This window comes from Lolium perenne, chromosome 2 (genome assembly GCF_019359855.2).
Source record: "Lolium perenne isolate Kyuss_39 chromosome 2, Kyuss_2.0, whole genome shotgun sequence".
Lineage (NCBI taxonomy): Eukaryota > Viridiplantae > Streptophyta > Magnoliopsida > Poales > Poaceae > Lolium > Lolium perenne.
Genome location: NC_067245.2, coordinates 284,107,270 through 284,124,232, shown reverse-complemented (window position 1 = coordinate 284,124,232; position 16,963 = coordinate 284,107,270). Strand labels below are relative to the sequence as shown.

The 16,963-nt window shown below is 43.2% G+C and overlaps 1 long non-coding RNA gene and 1 pseudogene across 15 annotated transcripts in view; one reads left to right on the top strand and one right to left on the bottom strand.

Moving 5' to 3' along the window:
* LOC127336404 (uncharacterized) overlaps nucleotides 1–16,638 on the bottom strand; it is a 40,677-nt gene extending 24,039 nt beyond the window's left edge. Inside the window, exons 1-16 of one of the 15 annotated variants that reach the window (XR_011752725.1) lie at nucleotides 16,110–16,638; nucleotides 15,171–15,456; nucleotides 14,322–14,657; nucleotides 13,975–14,015; nucleotides 13,475–13,616; nucleotides 12,854–12,954; nucleotides 12,466–12,720; nucleotides 11,677–11,992; nucleotides 10,804–10,926; nucleotides 10,521–10,575; nucleotides 9,512–9,684; nucleotides 8,995–9,171; nucleotides 8,746–8,885; nucleotides 8,437–8,656; nucleotides 8,106–8,347; nucleotides 6,787–7,155 (exon numbers count right to left, since the gene is read on the bottom strand). This is a non-coding gene — a long non-coding RNA (uncharacterized lncRNA). Of the gene's footprint in view, nucleotides 1–6,786; nucleotides 7,156–8,105; nucleotides 8,348–8,436; nucleotides 8,657–8,745; nucleotides 8,886–8,994; nucleotides 9,172–9,370; nucleotides 9,685–10,520; nucleotides 10,576–10,803; nucleotides 10,927–11,654; nucleotides 11,993–12,465; nucleotides 12,721–12,853; nucleotides 12,955–13,474; nucleotides 13,617–13,974; nucleotides 14,016–14,321; nucleotides 14,658–15,170; nucleotides 15,457–16,109 lie in introns of those variants that run through there. The other 14 variants (XR_011752729.1, XR_011752724.1, XR_011752728.1 and 11 more) reach the window with 14 other exon arrangements.
* LOC127329468 (uncharacterized) lies at nucleotides 846–4,195 on the top strand (annotated as a pseudogene).
* Nucleotides 16,639–16,963: the final 325 nt, after the last annotated feature.

Below are 16,963 nucleotides of genomic sequence, written 5' to 3'. Positions count from 1 at the left end.
GGATTAAGCAAACGGATGAAAAGGAAGGAAACGGGAACCTGTGCGCTGTATCGTCGTGCCCGTGTTTACAGTAAGTAGTTATTTTTTTTCCTTTGATTTTGTGGTTTAGCGTGCAGGGAGCGAGCGAAGAAACAAAAGAGCGCGTCTTATTATTTTTTTTCCTTTGATATTATTTGCGGGAGAAAAGAAAAGAAAAGAAGTATAGCAAACAGTGACCGAACCAGGGCGATGCTAAATAGCGCGCACTCTGTTTGCCGATTCTGAGTGCACGCGCTATTTATTTGTTTGGGCGAAGAAGAAAAAAAAAGGAGAGGGTGGTAGGACTCCGCGAAAATGTATCGCTTCAACAAAGAAAAAGAAAAAGGAGGCCGGCATCCAAATAGTGCCTTCCATGCATCGATCGGCCGTGCGCGGAACCAGCCGGCTGAACCCAACCATCTTTCTCTATTTTTTCGTAACGCAGTCTCTTTTTCTTTTCTTTTGATTGCACCGAAACGGAACAAACGTGGGAAGAAAGTCAAGAAACCCGCGCGCAATTATTACCAAGTCAATCGCGGACGTGACAGCTGTAGCGTAGCGGGTAAGATTTGGGGGCCAGCTCACCCAACTCCTTGGCGCCCGTGTACATAGCTTGCCGTTGAAACTCGTACCACGAGTTTTTTTATAAAGTTTTTCAAACTGAATTTATTTTCAACTCGGTACAAACCTAAAAGTATAATTGCGTATACATCCAAACAGGGCCAAGGAAACCTACACAAACGCAACGGGGGACGATCGGCTGAAAAAACCGAAACAAAGATCGACACCGCTCCCCGAATCGTGGATCGACCCCGACACAACGGCAACTCCGAGCTCCCGCCATGGCAGCAGCTTCCGTCGCCGCCGCGACCTCGCGAGCGGTCGAACCCCACCGCAACGCCTCCCCGGAACCGTCATCCCAGGCGCCCTCCTCGTCCTCATCGCGCGCCGCAGAGGCAGAGGCGGGACCGGTGTCCTTTGATGGCGGCGCCGAGGAGGGCGAGCTCCACCTCGACTCCCCGTGGGTCGCGCCGGCTGAGGCGGACTCGAGGCTGGAGGAGGCCGCGGCTGCCGCGGGACTCCGTCTTTGCGCCGAGAACGAGGCGTGCATGAGATACGGGACAACCTGCTGCGACAGGACGACGAGGTCGGTCTACCAAAATCAAAATTGGAATTTTTCATCACTAATCTTACCTATGATCTTGATCTGAGCTATAGCGAAAAGTTGCAATGCATTTTCTCAATTCGTACGGTCGTGACGCTGCGTCTGATTTGTTATTTTGGAAGGTTCTGCTGAAAACTGCATAGAGTGGATATTAGATTACTTACTGTAAAACTGGGATATTCTCGTATTTCAATTTCTAAGAAACGAAGTTTAGCTAATTTTCCTTATAAGTTGCGCATATACTGTAAAAAAAAGGAAAAAAAATGACTTTTTGAGGTTGTGATGGCGTTGCTTTTGGAATTACGAACTGCGTCGCTTCAGGGTTTGCCAACAGCGTTGCTTCATTGTACAATTTGATACTTCACGATACTAGCATGGCTAATTTTTGCTTCCTCATTTGATCTTCACTACAGATGATGGCACTGGAGGCAATATACGGGGACGATCTCGCTGTACTAGAAAACAAAGGAGCGCTCCGCCATTTTCAGGTTACTTATACTGTCCATCAGTGTTTTGTTTGGGCGATAAAAACTTTGTTTTGATGATTTTTTTTAAAAATTTCTTTAATTCCAGATTTACATACGGTACGAATTGCAAAATGCCGCTGAAGTGTGCGCTAGGTTTTCTCCAGTCAATAGAATTGGAGAAGACAGAGGATGTCCTGATGATTGTCTAGAACAACATGAGGAGGATAAAGGGGATGACTTCTCCTATTCTTGCAGCTTTGAGCACCTACCCCCTCTAATATTGACATGCTTGCTCCCGCAGTCCTATCCAAGCAAAGAGCCCCCATATTTTACGGTCACCGCTAAATGGATGGACGGGCCTAGTGTTTCTCAGCTCTGTGAGATGCTTGACACCGTTTGGGCAGACCTGCCGGGGGAAGAAGTTGTGTACCGATGGATTGAGTGGATACACACTTCTTCTTTGCCACACCTCGGGTTCGACAACAAAATAACATTAGGTCCAGATATTCCTAAGCACAAAGGAGATAGCCGTGCAATCTCTAGAAGTCTCTCATTGGAGTCTGTGATCCCTTTGATGCTCAGTTACAATAGTAGGAAGTGTCATCAAGTTTTTCTTGAGGATCTCCACATGTGCATGATTTGCCTTAACCAGAGCAAAGGTAAGTTTTTTTTTTCTTTTTTGACTTCTTTTCTGTTCTGCAGTAGTGCCAAATAATGAGCATGCCTAGTTATTATTTTCTGGCCGTTGGTGGCTTTATTAATTTAAAGCTGGGCGTAATGCCTAATGTTTAAAAAAGTTATTATTTTCTTTTATTGGGTCTTCCTTGGAAGAATACCACTTGTTCTATGGCATCTATTCCACGCTGTGCTAGCTCTTCTTGAACTGTCCCACGGTGGTACCAATCTGCGGTTAAAATTTTCATAGCTCACAGTAGATAGTATAAGAACCGTCTGGCTTCTAATTAAGCATATTAGGAAATTCAATTGGGCCCATGGAATTTTATCCTCCTTGTAGACTAACTTTCATTTGGAAAAATCAGGTTCAAACTTCATCAAGCTTCCGTGCGAGCACTTGTTCTGTGTCAAGTGCATGGAGACCTTATGCAGGATGCATGTGAAGGATGGTACTTTCTTTCAGTTGGTATGCCCTGATACTAAGTGCAATGTTTCTATTCCGCCGTATTTGCTAAAGAGGCTTCTGGGCAAGGAAGAATTTGAGCGTTGGGATAAGCTTACTCTTGAGAAGGCATTGGACTCAATGTCAGACGTGGTCCAGTGTCCAAGGTGTGCAATCAGTTGCTTGGAGGACGAGGATAGCAATGCGCAATGCCCAAAATGTTGTTTTGTTTTCTGTTCGGTGTGCAAGGACCCACGCCATCCAGGAAAGTTGTGTCTAACTCTGGAAGAAAAGCTCCAGCGGCAGCAGGTAGAAATACATCTAAAATCTTTAATGTTGTATGTTTGAAACTTGCATCTGTTGTTATACCGCGCAATTGGTCCTCACTTTCGTAGTCGGGGTCGGTGTACCTTCATAAAATATCTGTTGTTTTCTTTCCAAATCTTTCAAATATCCAATATGCATTTGATCTGCAAATCTCTCATAGATCTTCGTAGAGTGTCATACGCTTTTGGCACCTCCTTGGGGGCATTACATGTCATATTGACTGCTGAAATATAACTTCAGGTTACTGAACATCTGTCGTCTTCAATTTTATCTTTGCAGGCATCAGGCAAGATGGCCACACAGGGGATGGTGGAGGACATGATTAGTGTAAAACTGCTTTACAGCAATGCTAGATCATGTCCAAAATGTCAAATGACCATCAGCAAAACTGACGGATGCAACAAAGTTGTGTGTAGCAGCTGTGGTCAGACATTCTGCTTCCGCTGTGGCAAGGCTATCATCGCTGGCTATGCCCATTTCAGGTTGGCAGTCTGAACTATGCAGGGTCTTTTATATAAATAAAGACAAAGGTTCATAATCTAGGCTTACTTATCTTTATGCATGCATGTTTTAACAAACTGCAGCGGGAGATGTGACCTCTTTCATCATAAAGAAAAAGACACAACAGATCGCAAGCTGCTGGAACAGTTAGAAACAAGAAATCGCGTACGTACTGAAAAACAACCTGTAGGCAGTACCATAAAATGTCCAAAATGCCGTCAAAAAATTTATAAGGTAATGAACCACATCATTTTTCAGACTGGAACATTCTGTTCCACATTACAGATCACCAGTTTGCCTCTATTGCATCTAACCGGTGGCCATATGCATTCAGGATGATGATAAATATATTTTCTGCTGGTCGTGCCAAGCCAGCTATTGCACACTGTGCAAGAAGCAGGTCCAGTTTGCCGGGGAACAAAGCGAGCACTGGGGCTCACAAGATTGTGTGAAGATAAAGTTCTAGTGTCATATCCCTACTCCCACTGTTACATTCTTTCAGATTAGGTTGCAGTATTGCAGGTTAGGGCTTTCACATTTGATGTATGTTTTATTGGGACACTTTTCTTCTATTCTGACTAATCATATCCCTTTTGCTAGTTCTAGTCGATCACAATTAAATTAGTTCTAAGTCGACTCTAGTACCGTTAAATTTGTATCGTGATTCATGCACATGAGAATTGCACATATGTGTGCAATTACACATATTTTTCTCAGTGCACATGAATTGCACATAAAACTTAGTGATGTCATAGAATTTATCTAGTTCTAGGTCGAGCAAAGTACTAGCCGCATGCAATCAATTAAACATGACATGCGTGTATAACAACAAAGGGTGATTACTTACTCCCTCGGTTGGGTTTATTAGTTTTGCATTATCCCTAAGAATCAACTTCACCTATATAATATAAATCACATCTCAAGTTTATAGTGATATATTTTTTTGCAATATATATGAGTGGAATTTTTTTTGGCTCCAGGGCACCAAGATCCTATTATTTTAATAAATCCTCTATGTTTTTATTCACGGCATTTGACATTCTCATCAATGGGATTCCCGGCCATATGATTTGGCATGTCCGTGGCTTAAGGCAAGGGGGCACTTCATCCCAATGCTTTTTTATTTTAGTTATGGATGCTCTTTGTCTACTTTCTTTGCTAAAGCTGGTGAATATGGGCTGCTAAAGTTGTTCCTCCTTGCTTGAGCGATGAGTACAGAAAATCCAATTCAGTGAGCAGCAGGCATAATCCAATGAAAAATCGAACCAATTCGCAGGGGAAGCAAAACGTCAAGCAGGTTTGTAGCCGGCGCCCAAGCTAATAGATTGACAATCAAAAGGTTTGTAGCCGGCGCCCAAGCTAATAGATTGACAATCTATGAAACTAATCAATCTACTGAACCATACATCATGTCAACAGGAGTGAAATAATGAATATGATAAAAGAAGGCAAATAACACAACACATCTGATAGATTATAAATATGCATCTGATAAAGTTATTAGTATTTCATTTCCCAGGCAAAACATTCTACATAAGTTGCAGGTCGGAAGAGACAGGAAGGATGAGCAAGAGTGACCATACGAAAGGTCGAATCCTCTTTAGGGCCGGCCGGCCGGCGATCCATTGCCTCCTGCGGCCACCCCCTGTCTCTTGGTAGGAGATCATGTCGACGACGAGGATGTACGTGTAGAGGAGCTTCTTCTCGCCGGCCATGGCCATCTCATCTCTTCTCGTCGCCGACGCCAAAGTCCAAAGTCACAAGTCACACACACGATCCCCGCACGCGGTGTTTGACAATGGACTTGTATTTATAGAGGGAGGCTGGTTTGAATTTTCATCAAGGGAAAATGCTGAGCGGGAATGAGTTTTCGGTCCTTCTCTCCTCTCCTCTTGGTTCGTAGCTTGATGGTCGGTTTCATAGATTACTGATGTGAGTTGCCTAGGGAAGACAAACAAACGCCCCATAAATTAGGCACCCTTCCTTAAATATGCGAGCGAGCACAGAATTTGAGCATACGATGGGAGTAATTGCTGGTGCAGGTCAGGGGTTGGATTCCTGTCAAGTAATTCCTTCATTCACGGACTAGATTCATATCCATGTTTTTTTTGTGTCTCCAAGGTCTTCTCATTATCTTACCATTTGTCAGCTGAAATTAGTGCGTCCAAAGTCACAAGTCACACACACGATCCCCGCACGCGGTGTATGATAATGGACCTGTATTTATAGAGGAGGGGGGCTGGTTTGAATTTTCATCGAGGGAAAAGCTGAGCGGGAAAGAATTTTCGGCTTTTCTCTCCTCTGCTCTTGGTTCGTAGCTTGATGGTTGGTTTCATGGATTACTTATGTGAGTTGCCTAGAGAAAACAAACAAACGCCCTGTAAATTAGGCACCCTTCCTTAATTATGCGAGCGAGCGCAGAATTTGAGCATACGATGGGAGTAATTCCTGGTGCAGGTTAGGGGCTGGATTCATATCCATGTTTTTTTGTGTCCCCAAGGTCTTTTCCTTATCTACCATTTTTCAGTTCGGCTGAAATTAGTGCGTCCAAAAATGATACATGTATACATATGTTTTGGGCAGACTCCAAAACCCTTCATATGGATTAATTTGCAAATCTTCACTTTCTCCATTATGTTGCCTAGCTATTTCATCAATCAGAATGGTTGGCATGGTGGATTCGTCCGCACGTCGTACGATCGGTCAAGCTTCTCTAGATGATGCATTGACCTCGTGAAACATGGACTATAGTTAAGTAGGTCGAGAATTTGGGAACCATGATTCACACAATGGAGGTTACCAAATCAGAGCACCCTATCTATGAGGTTGAAATCCCAGATAAATAGACAGGAATCCAGCATGTAAAATATTCTCTTTCAATAGTTTTCCACTTAGCCTGGTAGAAAGGACTTTTTTGCAACCGCTAGCCCCCACGCATAGTCAACTCAAGCTAGCAAGCTCATCAGGCTTGTGTAACGGTGACTTGCAGGATTGACCACGGTGTGTGTGGGGTTGACCACGATAAGAGGAACAAGACATCAGGTCTAGCTAGCTTGTAAAACCAATATGACTTGAAATATTCCTGGTATTAAAAAAGATGAAGCACGTTGGTAATTACTCATGGAAGGAGCTCAATCGACGGCTGAAGTGTTGGAAATTGACCTTAACTCTATTTTGGACATCCACATCACTTCGCAAACAATGAACTACTAGTACTATGCATAACGCATAGGTATTTAAGGATACATGGAGTATATGAATGTAGTAAAGATGACAAGTGCAAGTAGAGAATAAAGAAATACACAGGTAAAGAACTACACCTACTGATTTGGACGACACAATTCGACTACTTAGTATTACAACAAATGGAACAGTACTGCATACGCCGCCGGGTCAAGGCATAACGGACCGGAGGCAAGCCGCACCGCCCGAGCCAGTTGGCAATAGACCATGTCTGCGGAGCCACACGAGGACGGGCCGTGTAGTGCTCCAATAAATACTTCTTTACAAGAACCTTCTTTATGAAATGTTGCCGCCCGGATGAACTTCCACCACTAGGGCTGCACACCATACAAAACAATGCTATAAGACAAAATAGCAAGGCTGGAAAGAAAGTAGAACCAACAACATGTTAAAATCTCTTCTGCTTGTGGCCACAAACATGCATAAAACAATTTATTTTGATGGATTTCTAATCATAAATAACTTCAAAATGACTAGTACCTACTATCTCCTATTTACATCAAGCACTGGCTTAATGTATCACCACCACCTGCTTAAATATATTTGTCCCAGGTGATGAAAACCAAGAGGCTCAGGTACCAGCAACCAAAATGTGCCTTGTAACATAGTACATGTTTTATTATAAAATCATATAAGAAACTAGTGTCAACACCTATTAAATAAGAAACCAACATATAGAGCAAGACCACACAAGGTACAGTAGTACCAGCTATGCATAAGTAGCATAGACTCAAATCCCAAGCAATGATTTATATTATCACTAGCACAAACTTTCCTTAATAATGCAAAGGCAGATGAGCAAATTATTAGAGCATGTTCAAGCAACTCAAACACACATGTGCATTCTACTCTTACGTCATTATAGATTAAGTGCTTCTCATGGCATTGCAATCTGCAGTCATGCTGGATCTAATCCAAAGCATAGATCAATAAGGGCACATTCTAGCAACTCAAACACACATGTGCATTCTACTCTTACGTCGTTATAGATAAGTGTTGCTCATGGCATTGCCATTGCAATCTGCAGTCATGCTGGATCTAGTCCAAAGCATAGTTAAATAAGGGCAGCACAAGATATCCTCGACATTTGAACAATGTTTTGCCCTCAAATTAGCGGAAGTGCCCATACTCAAATTTTGATTAAGGAAATTAGTTAGAGAAACTAAAAATCTAATCTTTCCATGCAGGAATCACATTTTCCCACTCTAGCAAACATAAACAGCACAGTCTAGGGAAAACAGGGAGTTATCAAGAGAGAAAGGGAGACCTTCAGAGGGGGGACATTGTGATGTAGGAGACGTCCAGGTCGAAGAAGGCAGGGGCAGCAGGTCGTACTAGACTGCCAGCAGCACCAGCGGCAGCAGGAGTTCCCGTGGTTGCCGGCAGCAGCTCCGGTGAACAACACCACCAGAGGACACCACCACCAGAATACCAACGGAGGGCACCGCCACCAGAACACCAACGGAGGGCGCCAGCGCCACCACACCACCACCAAAACAACAACTTGACCTGAGAAAAATGGAATCGAAGCATGCATTCAAACGCAGATCTGAGCCAAGCGGTTCAAGGAGGAGGGAGATGGAAAGAAAAATGCTTACTTTCGGGCACGGGGACGTCAGCTCCAGGTCGAAGAAGGCAAGGGCAGCAGGTTGTACTGGCCGCCAGCAGCACTAGTAGGAGCTCACGTGGTTGCCGCTAGCAGCTCTGGTGGACAACCACCATAGGGCACCACCACCGGAACACACAGAGGGCACCACCACCAGAACACCATCGGAGGGCACCAACGCCACCACACCACCACTGGAACAACAATGTGACCTGAGCAAAATGGAATCAAAGCATGAATTCAAACGCAAAACCGAGCCAAGCAATTCAAGGGGCAGGGAGATAGAAATAAAGGTGCTTACTTTTGGACACGGGGACGTAGTTGGAGCATTAGTTCTCCTACAGGTCAGAGCAGCAACAGGCCTGGTCGATGTAGTGAGCTAGCAAGGACGAGCACAAGAACAAACTAGTTACTTCAGGTCTTAGCTCTTTTCTTCTTTACCTGAAAATCACAAATAGAAAGATCAGACTCAAATGTTTAGTATATGGAATTATAATTTGAACTCCTAAATAAATGTACAGAGTTCGAGCCAAAGAACACAGCCAGTCACCTTCACGGTAGTGTTTGTACTAGGTTTAGAACCATTGTTCCCCTTGGCGTTCCTAGCAGAAGTAAAGCATCTTGTTGTGCACATGGAGTCTTCTGAGTGGAAACTGCTACATATTCCTCGACACGAACATAATGATGGCCTATGGAGTGCTTTTGCGGACCAACTCAAGACCCAGACCTGAAACGCAGTTATGCTTACATCAAGTAAGGTGGTTGCGGTTATGGAGTAACACATTTGAATTTTTGGAGACACGAATATAAGTATTTCACGAAGGTCTGCTATTGAAAAACAAACAAGACATGAATTTTTGGACTAGAACAATGTTCTTGGAGACCTAGAAACACTACAATTTTAAAGGAATATATACAAGTACAACCTCATGTTCAAGGGGTATTCAAACATGTTGTCCTCATCAACATCAACACAAGACGCACATGAACTCACACACACCACCAGGCCATGAGGGCCATGATTCAGAGCACCACGGAGGGGGTTGCAAGATGGAAGGAGCATGTACTGTTCGGTTGTAGCAGAAGAACACCACCGCCACCATGGTTGTGTTGCTGTGCGCCCACCACCATCAGGCTGACGGCGGAAAGAGATCAATCAACACGAGAACGGATGCTCAATCTTGCATTCCACGACTGTAGATTCAACCTCCAAACTATTCAATTAAACAAAGGCCGAACCCTGCATTTCATAGTTGGTGAATCAGTAAGAAGCTACACCTCCATGAGTATCGAGTTTGAAAAACACTCTGGCTGAAGAAGAAAACTAATGAGCATATGTGAAAAATCCTCAAAAGCCAACAATTGCACATATGAATGGCATATCAGTCTACCAGACTTAGTACATCTTTCATCAACAAGAATGTAAAGATGAATGTATTCAGATATTTGAAACCACCATTGTAAAATGAATAAGAAACATGCACAAGCTTCGCTAATATATGCATATATATACTTACCAGAGAAGCATCACCCAGACGGACATACCATTGATAATTCTTGAATAGAAATCTCACTAGACATATATAGTCATGCTGGACCAATAAAATTTATTTATGGACGATGCTAAAAATCCTATCAGTCTAACATATTAAGCACAAACTCTTGCATCAACAGGAATATAAAGATGAACCTATTTCACAATTTGATTTAACAATTATAAATCACAAGCACATGCTTCGCTTTCAGTCAATACAATTAATCTCCATGCTGACTCTGTGTACATAGACATGCACATGCTTACACAGCTCATTCACTTGTCCCTCAAGAAAAACATGGACACACTACTGGCATCATGGCATCAGATGATGGCTCGAACATGTTCTTCCAACGGAACTTGGGGAGAATGCATATTGTTGTTTGAATCAAATCAAATGAATGGCAAGACACTTTCTTTAGTCCATGCACACGCTAACCAGTAAATATCAGCACTAAAGCATTCAACAATACCGAGTATACCATCAGATCAACTTTTTTGCCAACAATAGAATTTCAGTATAAAACTTGGTCCTGTACTACCTATACTGCACCTCATCTTCTTTTGGCTATCTGCTGCTTCACTCACTCCACCAATCTACAAGAAAATGATAAGCAAAAAATGGTTTCAGTCAAACCAATGAATAATAAATCAAGAATGTGTATTTTCGTTGTGTTTGAGTGAATCAACACTTGCTTAAAGACACAAAAATTCTGGCAGCTGAATTCTTATTCTTGTCTAACCTATTTATTTGCATTTGGCAAGAAGATAATGCACATCTGTAGTAACAATAACAAAGCGCCAGGGCTTAAGAGAGTAGATTACTTTGATGCCATTTAATTTGCGCTCGAGCTCATCCACAACCGAGCAACAAGATGTTGGCAGTGGCCTCTCCGCCGACATCAGAAAGGGCAGAAACATGTGTCCCACAGAGCAACCAAGGGTGCGCTGCAGAAAAAAACATTAGGTACAAATCATCACGATAAAAATTAATTGCTACAGTTCAGTACATGAAAAGTACAATCATGCATGACATTCTCTATGCTTGGCATGCAGAATTTTCAAGAATATAAATTAAATGCTAAAAATCAGTACATTTCCTAAATAACAAGTATTACCTCCATTCCGAAATATAAGCCTTATATTTTGGAACAGAGGTGGTATCACTCTATCATGCTGATTGAACTACAATTGCTTAAGTTCTTCTAGATCCAAAGAGATGATTTTTTTCCAGGAGAGCAAAAATGCTGAAGTGGCTGGTATACAACAAGGTCCGAGATTCCAAACAAAGGACAACAGACCATCTCAGACTCAATAGATTGCTATATTTGATGTTGTGCAACTTAAAAATGAATGGACATGTTCAGGTAATTTTTTCCCTATAGTCGCTACACTAAATAGATCATGTTTCCCTTACTGTAATCAATAAGAGGGTTTCCTAACGCAAACAATCTCTTCTATGTCCAGACAAACAAACCATCAATCTAGGTTCACGTATCCATGAAAAGGCACTAGCTAGTCAAAGTGTTAAAGTAGATAAGTAGAGAAAAGCTTTGGTTTAGCTAGCAAAATATGAAACTTTTTTCAGTGCTCAATTCAAATATGACATAATATTCAGATTCATATAGGAGAGCAATAGCTCAGAAGTTGCAAGTACTAGTATAATATCCAAGTACAATTTCGAGGAATGAACTTCACCACGGTATGCTAAGCAGGCTCATCCTCATCAGTCCCCCCTGGAATAAATTCTTGAGCTCACATCGAAAAACAGCACATCAATCAATAGTAATAGTCACAAGAAAAGAAAGTTTATCTGGCAGCACCGGACATGCCACGAGTTCTACTTGCCACTGGGAGAAAGTGAGGTCCTGCTAGTCAGAGGGAAGCTCAAAGAGGAAGGCAAGACGAGGGGTGCCGCCCTGGAACTCTTTCCTAGTCGACCCCGTCGCGTTGGCCAAGTCGAACTACCGAGGAAGAGCCTCAAACACATGTACCCAAGCTCCGATCTTATCGCCTAAAGAAATCAACATGTCAAAGATAATGAGGGGGTCGCTAAAAAATGACAACTGAAAGTATTATCAGGTGACCCGAAACAGTGCGACAACAATGCTTCTTTTATTTTTTAGTGTCATCATAGAAAAAGAACATTGTTATTCTAACTACCATGCACTCTAGGAAATAAAAATTAATAGTTGCTAAAGGGAAAGATATCCATTAAGGATACAAAAAAACTTCAAACCTAGCTTGGATATCTGACATGTAGCTTTGACAGTCATAATCATTTCAGAACCACCAAAGATGGTTACCAGCACATATATCTAATGGGAATGTAAGAAAACACTAGTGAATCAAACTTCAAATAGATTGTGAAATAGATTGTCACCGATATGATATCTTACTTCTAGTTTCAAAAAGATATGAACGTAAGTACAGATAATGAATGCATCTTGGACTGAAAATTAGAGAGAAAATAACTTAGAAACATACCTACTATCTACATAGATGAGCATGCAAAGCCAGTTACTATCGACGAAGGAAGACAATAGCAGCGTCGGGTCGGTCGCACGCCTCTCAGCCCTTGGTCTGGGCAACAGGGAGGCTCAGGCAGGAGGGTGGCGGTGCTGGTCGCCATTCGGCGTCGATGCCAGGCAAGAGCACCGATGCGGTCGCCACTGCTGGCAAGCTGCAGGGCTCCTCTCCAGCTCAATATCTCTCCCACAAGATGATCAAGATGGCATTCCTCTACAAGTCGGAGAAATATTTCATGCTATAATCATTCACACAGGCTACCCACTCAGTAGTCATATGGAAGTGCAATGTACTGAAGGAAACACACGCACATCATTCAGAGTAAGAAGTGGCAGATTGATCTTACTCTGAATCCCATAGCTCCAACGAGCCCTGCTACTCCAATCGATGACAAGACTGGGCATCGATGTTCGGACATACCAGGAGCAAGCATGTAGGTGCAAAACTCTGAAATATTCACAACATGGGGAAAATGTAAACCAATAGCTCGATGGAACAAACATAAATAAGAAAATTCAAGGAAGGCACAACCCTTCCCCAACCTGGTCTGTAACAAGTGCTAGTTTCTCGATGCGACGCAAGCCAAGAGGATGCAACATCGTAACAGAGAAATAGCACTAACTACCACCTTAAGATGGGTGAACCAAATTTCATAATCCAATAGAAAAACATCACCAGTTTTGATACAATGATACGGTCCGTTCAGCTAATTGAACAAAATGAAAATATTATGTGCCTTATAGATAAAGCAAGCATAAGAAATGTAGAAATATAGATAAGAGTCACTACAAAACTATACCTCTACATTATCAAGCTTTGCTCTTTGCATCAGTAGCTAGCAGCCGTGATAAATTAAAGTAGGAGAATCTCAGATACAAGGAGAGCATATCGCACATGATTTCATCGCATCAGACAAGCGCAAACTTGGGGCCTTCAGAGCTTAATCACAACAACAGATAGCACTCACGGAGAACATGAAGAGAAGCTCCCGGAGGTCGCAGGCCCCGCTGGTACTATCTCTGGCCTTGTAGCTCGTAGTAGAGGCAGCATTCTAGCAACCGGTGTTCATACTGGCCCTTCCACAATAGAATGTCCCCGTTTGATAAATCCTGTGAGTAAAGCATGGATATCAACTTCTAAAAAGGTACATAACATCCAAACTTAAAAAAAAACACTTAGATATTGGCAAAAGGGATTTCATTTTACTCGCAGCATAAGAATAAGAATAGTCAGCTGTTATCACTTTACTCTTAAGCCTATACCAAGTAAGGAAAATACTCCTAGTCAAACCATCAAGAGGGCTAACTACTGGAGGACAATACGACTGTTAATCAGGTAAATAAAGAGCATGACAAAATAAGTGTACTTTTGCAAGCTAAAACCATTATCAGGAATTACATATATATAGATGGGAAATGTAAGTGCAAAATAAGAAATTCTAGCGTAAACCATGATTGAGCTGAGTACATTGAAATGCAGCCAATGGTTGACACGTTAATAAGTAGCACCTGCCATGTCAGCAAAAAGAAACAAGAACTTGAGTTAACAAGTTAGGAAGACAGCTTCCAAAAAATAGAGCTAAATCAGCCATAGCTTGACTTTTTGTTGCTCAAATGAATCACCAAAAATCCGGTAACCTTCTAGAGATTTATTCTTTTAGTACAAAAGCTGAATCCATTATCATGATACGAGAACAATGATTAATCAGGACTACCAAGTATGTACAAAGCAATCACCTAGATACCCAAAGGATGGCTGGAGTAGGACACAAAGCAAGTAGGCTAGAGGACAAGGCAGAACAGTAAAAAATGGACCTTTTGCATGCAATCATCAACATCTCCCTCGAGCTCGAGATGGGGATGGACGAATTCCTCATCGAGATTGTCTAGCTCATTCTCCTCCACCCCTTCTGGATCATCATCCACGTCCATACCCTACTCCAGCCCACTCCTTGCTCCAGGTGGCACGAACAGTGAACAAACATAGGAGTTGCTGATGGAGGTGCGGGCCATCAACCTCTCTATCCAAGCGGCGGGGAGGGCCGAGTAGGGCAACAGGGAACATAGCGTGGAGGTGTCGCTGTTCGTTGGCAAGAGTTGTGTTGTACATGGTTGTCACCTTCCAGTGAGGCGCGCATCTCCTCTCTCTGTCTACCACAACAAACCACCCGTTAATCATGTATAAAACGAGTAGCATGAGCAAATATGTTTTACTTTTGAAAGTTGAAACCATTATGAGGAATTGCATGTATAGAGATAGAAATAAACAAAGTGAATACATTGAAATGCAAACAATGATACTTGAAAAGATAATAAGTAGAACCTGCCATGCCATGTTAGTAAGTAGAAACAAAAACCTTCTATTATTAGCTTGAGAAGATAGCTTTTTATTTCATGAGACACAGCCGTGGTCATACAAATGTACGGAGATGCACTTAAATGTTCAACATATAGAGCTAAATCCGGCTTGGTTTTGTTGATCAAATGAATCGCCGAAAAATTTGTACTACCAGAGATTGATTCCAAAACATCTCAGCAACAGTAGCTATATGTGGATGTTTTGAATTGCATCATGTAACTAAGAGAAGAAAGAACTAACTAGCATATCATTCGCAGACATAAAAAAACACTTGAAATAGACCTAGAAATAAGTGAGAGGTCTACCTCACTATGACAGAACAAACAAAACGAAGACATGCAGTAGTAGCAGCAGCTAGCAACCTTGGTTCATCAGCTAGATCAGGGCGGCGACGCACCAAATGCCTCTCAGCTCTTGGTCCGAGGGCAGGGAGGACCGAGAAGGAGTGCACATGGCGTTGCGGTGACGTTGGTCACTGTCCGACTTCAGCACCAACAAGAGCGCCACTGTGGTCGCCACTTCACGGCAAGATGCAAAGCGTCTCCTGTTCAATCTCTCTCGCATAGGTGCTCAAGAATATGTCTGATCAATCTGCAAATTATTTCCACAAGCACGACTAAGAGTTTAACTCCCAAATTTGATAAGATTATAGAGAAATAAAATCATTTCGCAGATAATGGTCAATATACGAACAGGTTTTTCATTTACAAGTAAAAAAAACAGAAGCGGTGAAATGCTCTAGGTAATGTAATGTAACACCGTACTAACATCAAGCACAACAAGATTCTTAATGGCTGCTGTACCAAAATCAGGACATAGCAAATCAGGTCCAAATTCCTATCTTAGTGACTCCAGCGCTAGTACATAAAAATGGTGAATCAATACATCGATACCCATATTTGATCATTATATGATGAAGTACAATCCAATCCAATATTTAATACATTAGGTGCTTTCGAAAACAAAATTGCATCTCGCCAACCAAAATTCATGAATGTTTGATTGCATCTTGTAATAAAATGAGAGATAGCTAGCAGATCACACAGAGAACAAGTGTGCAATTAAACAGAACTAGAAAACGAACAGACCTACAAAGAGATTCTATCATGATCTGATGAACCAAACAGAGGACGGAGAACCAATGTTTGTGGACGATGTACTAGTATTTAAAAACATGGTGAATCGATGAACCAACACACAGCTTTAATCGTGAAATCCAAACGATTTTGCAGGGGAAAAATGACCTTTTGCGGGGCGGCGTCATGAAGGGCGGCGCCTCCATCGAGTTGGGGCTGGGCGAGCTCGAGGATGTCCAGGTCGCCCCCCTTATCCCCTTCTGCTATCGGAGGAGGCTGCCCCTGCAGCTGCTGCAATCCATCCGAGATGGAGAAAAGGGAGGAGGAGGAGGGTCAGCAGGAGATGCAGACACCCGGGGCACTCGGACGCGCTCGCCGGCGGTGAGCGGGGCCCGAGATGGGTGACCGGCGCTACAACGTGGACGCCTGCATCCGCGATGGCCGCGGCTGGTGGCTGGCTACGTCTGCTGCAGGTGGCCGCCGAGCCGCCCCACCGACTGGCTATTCCTCGCTGTGGGACTAGAGAGGATGGGAGGGGGAGAGGGGGGGAGCTGGGCCGGCAGAAATTGGAGGGGAATGCGTTGGGGAGAGGAGGAGGCGGCGACCGGCGGAGTGAATGCCGGCGGGTGGCGGCGGAGTGAATGTCTTCGGGAGGCTCGAGGCGTTGGACGAGATAAGAGCAATTCCAATAGTCTAGCTATAACCTAAGGGTGTGTTTGGTAGCCCGGGGCTACTCAGAAATTCTCCTCCCAACCAAGATTTTGAGGGCATCCTCTGTTTGTTAGCTCGGCTCTTCCCACCTCCACCCTGCTGAGCGGATACGAAAAAGGGGTCAGCGCCCTGCCGAGCAGCGAAGGCCGAATCGAGCTTCGCTGCTGAGCTCGGACGAGTCCGCCCCGAAAAGAGAGAGCCCGCGCTCCCGAAAATATCTCCGCACGTCCCCGCTGAGAGGGTACGGATGCAACTACTCCTTCACCTTCTTCTGGCTCAAATAAGAAGAGAAAGAGGGCTTCTATTTTGAG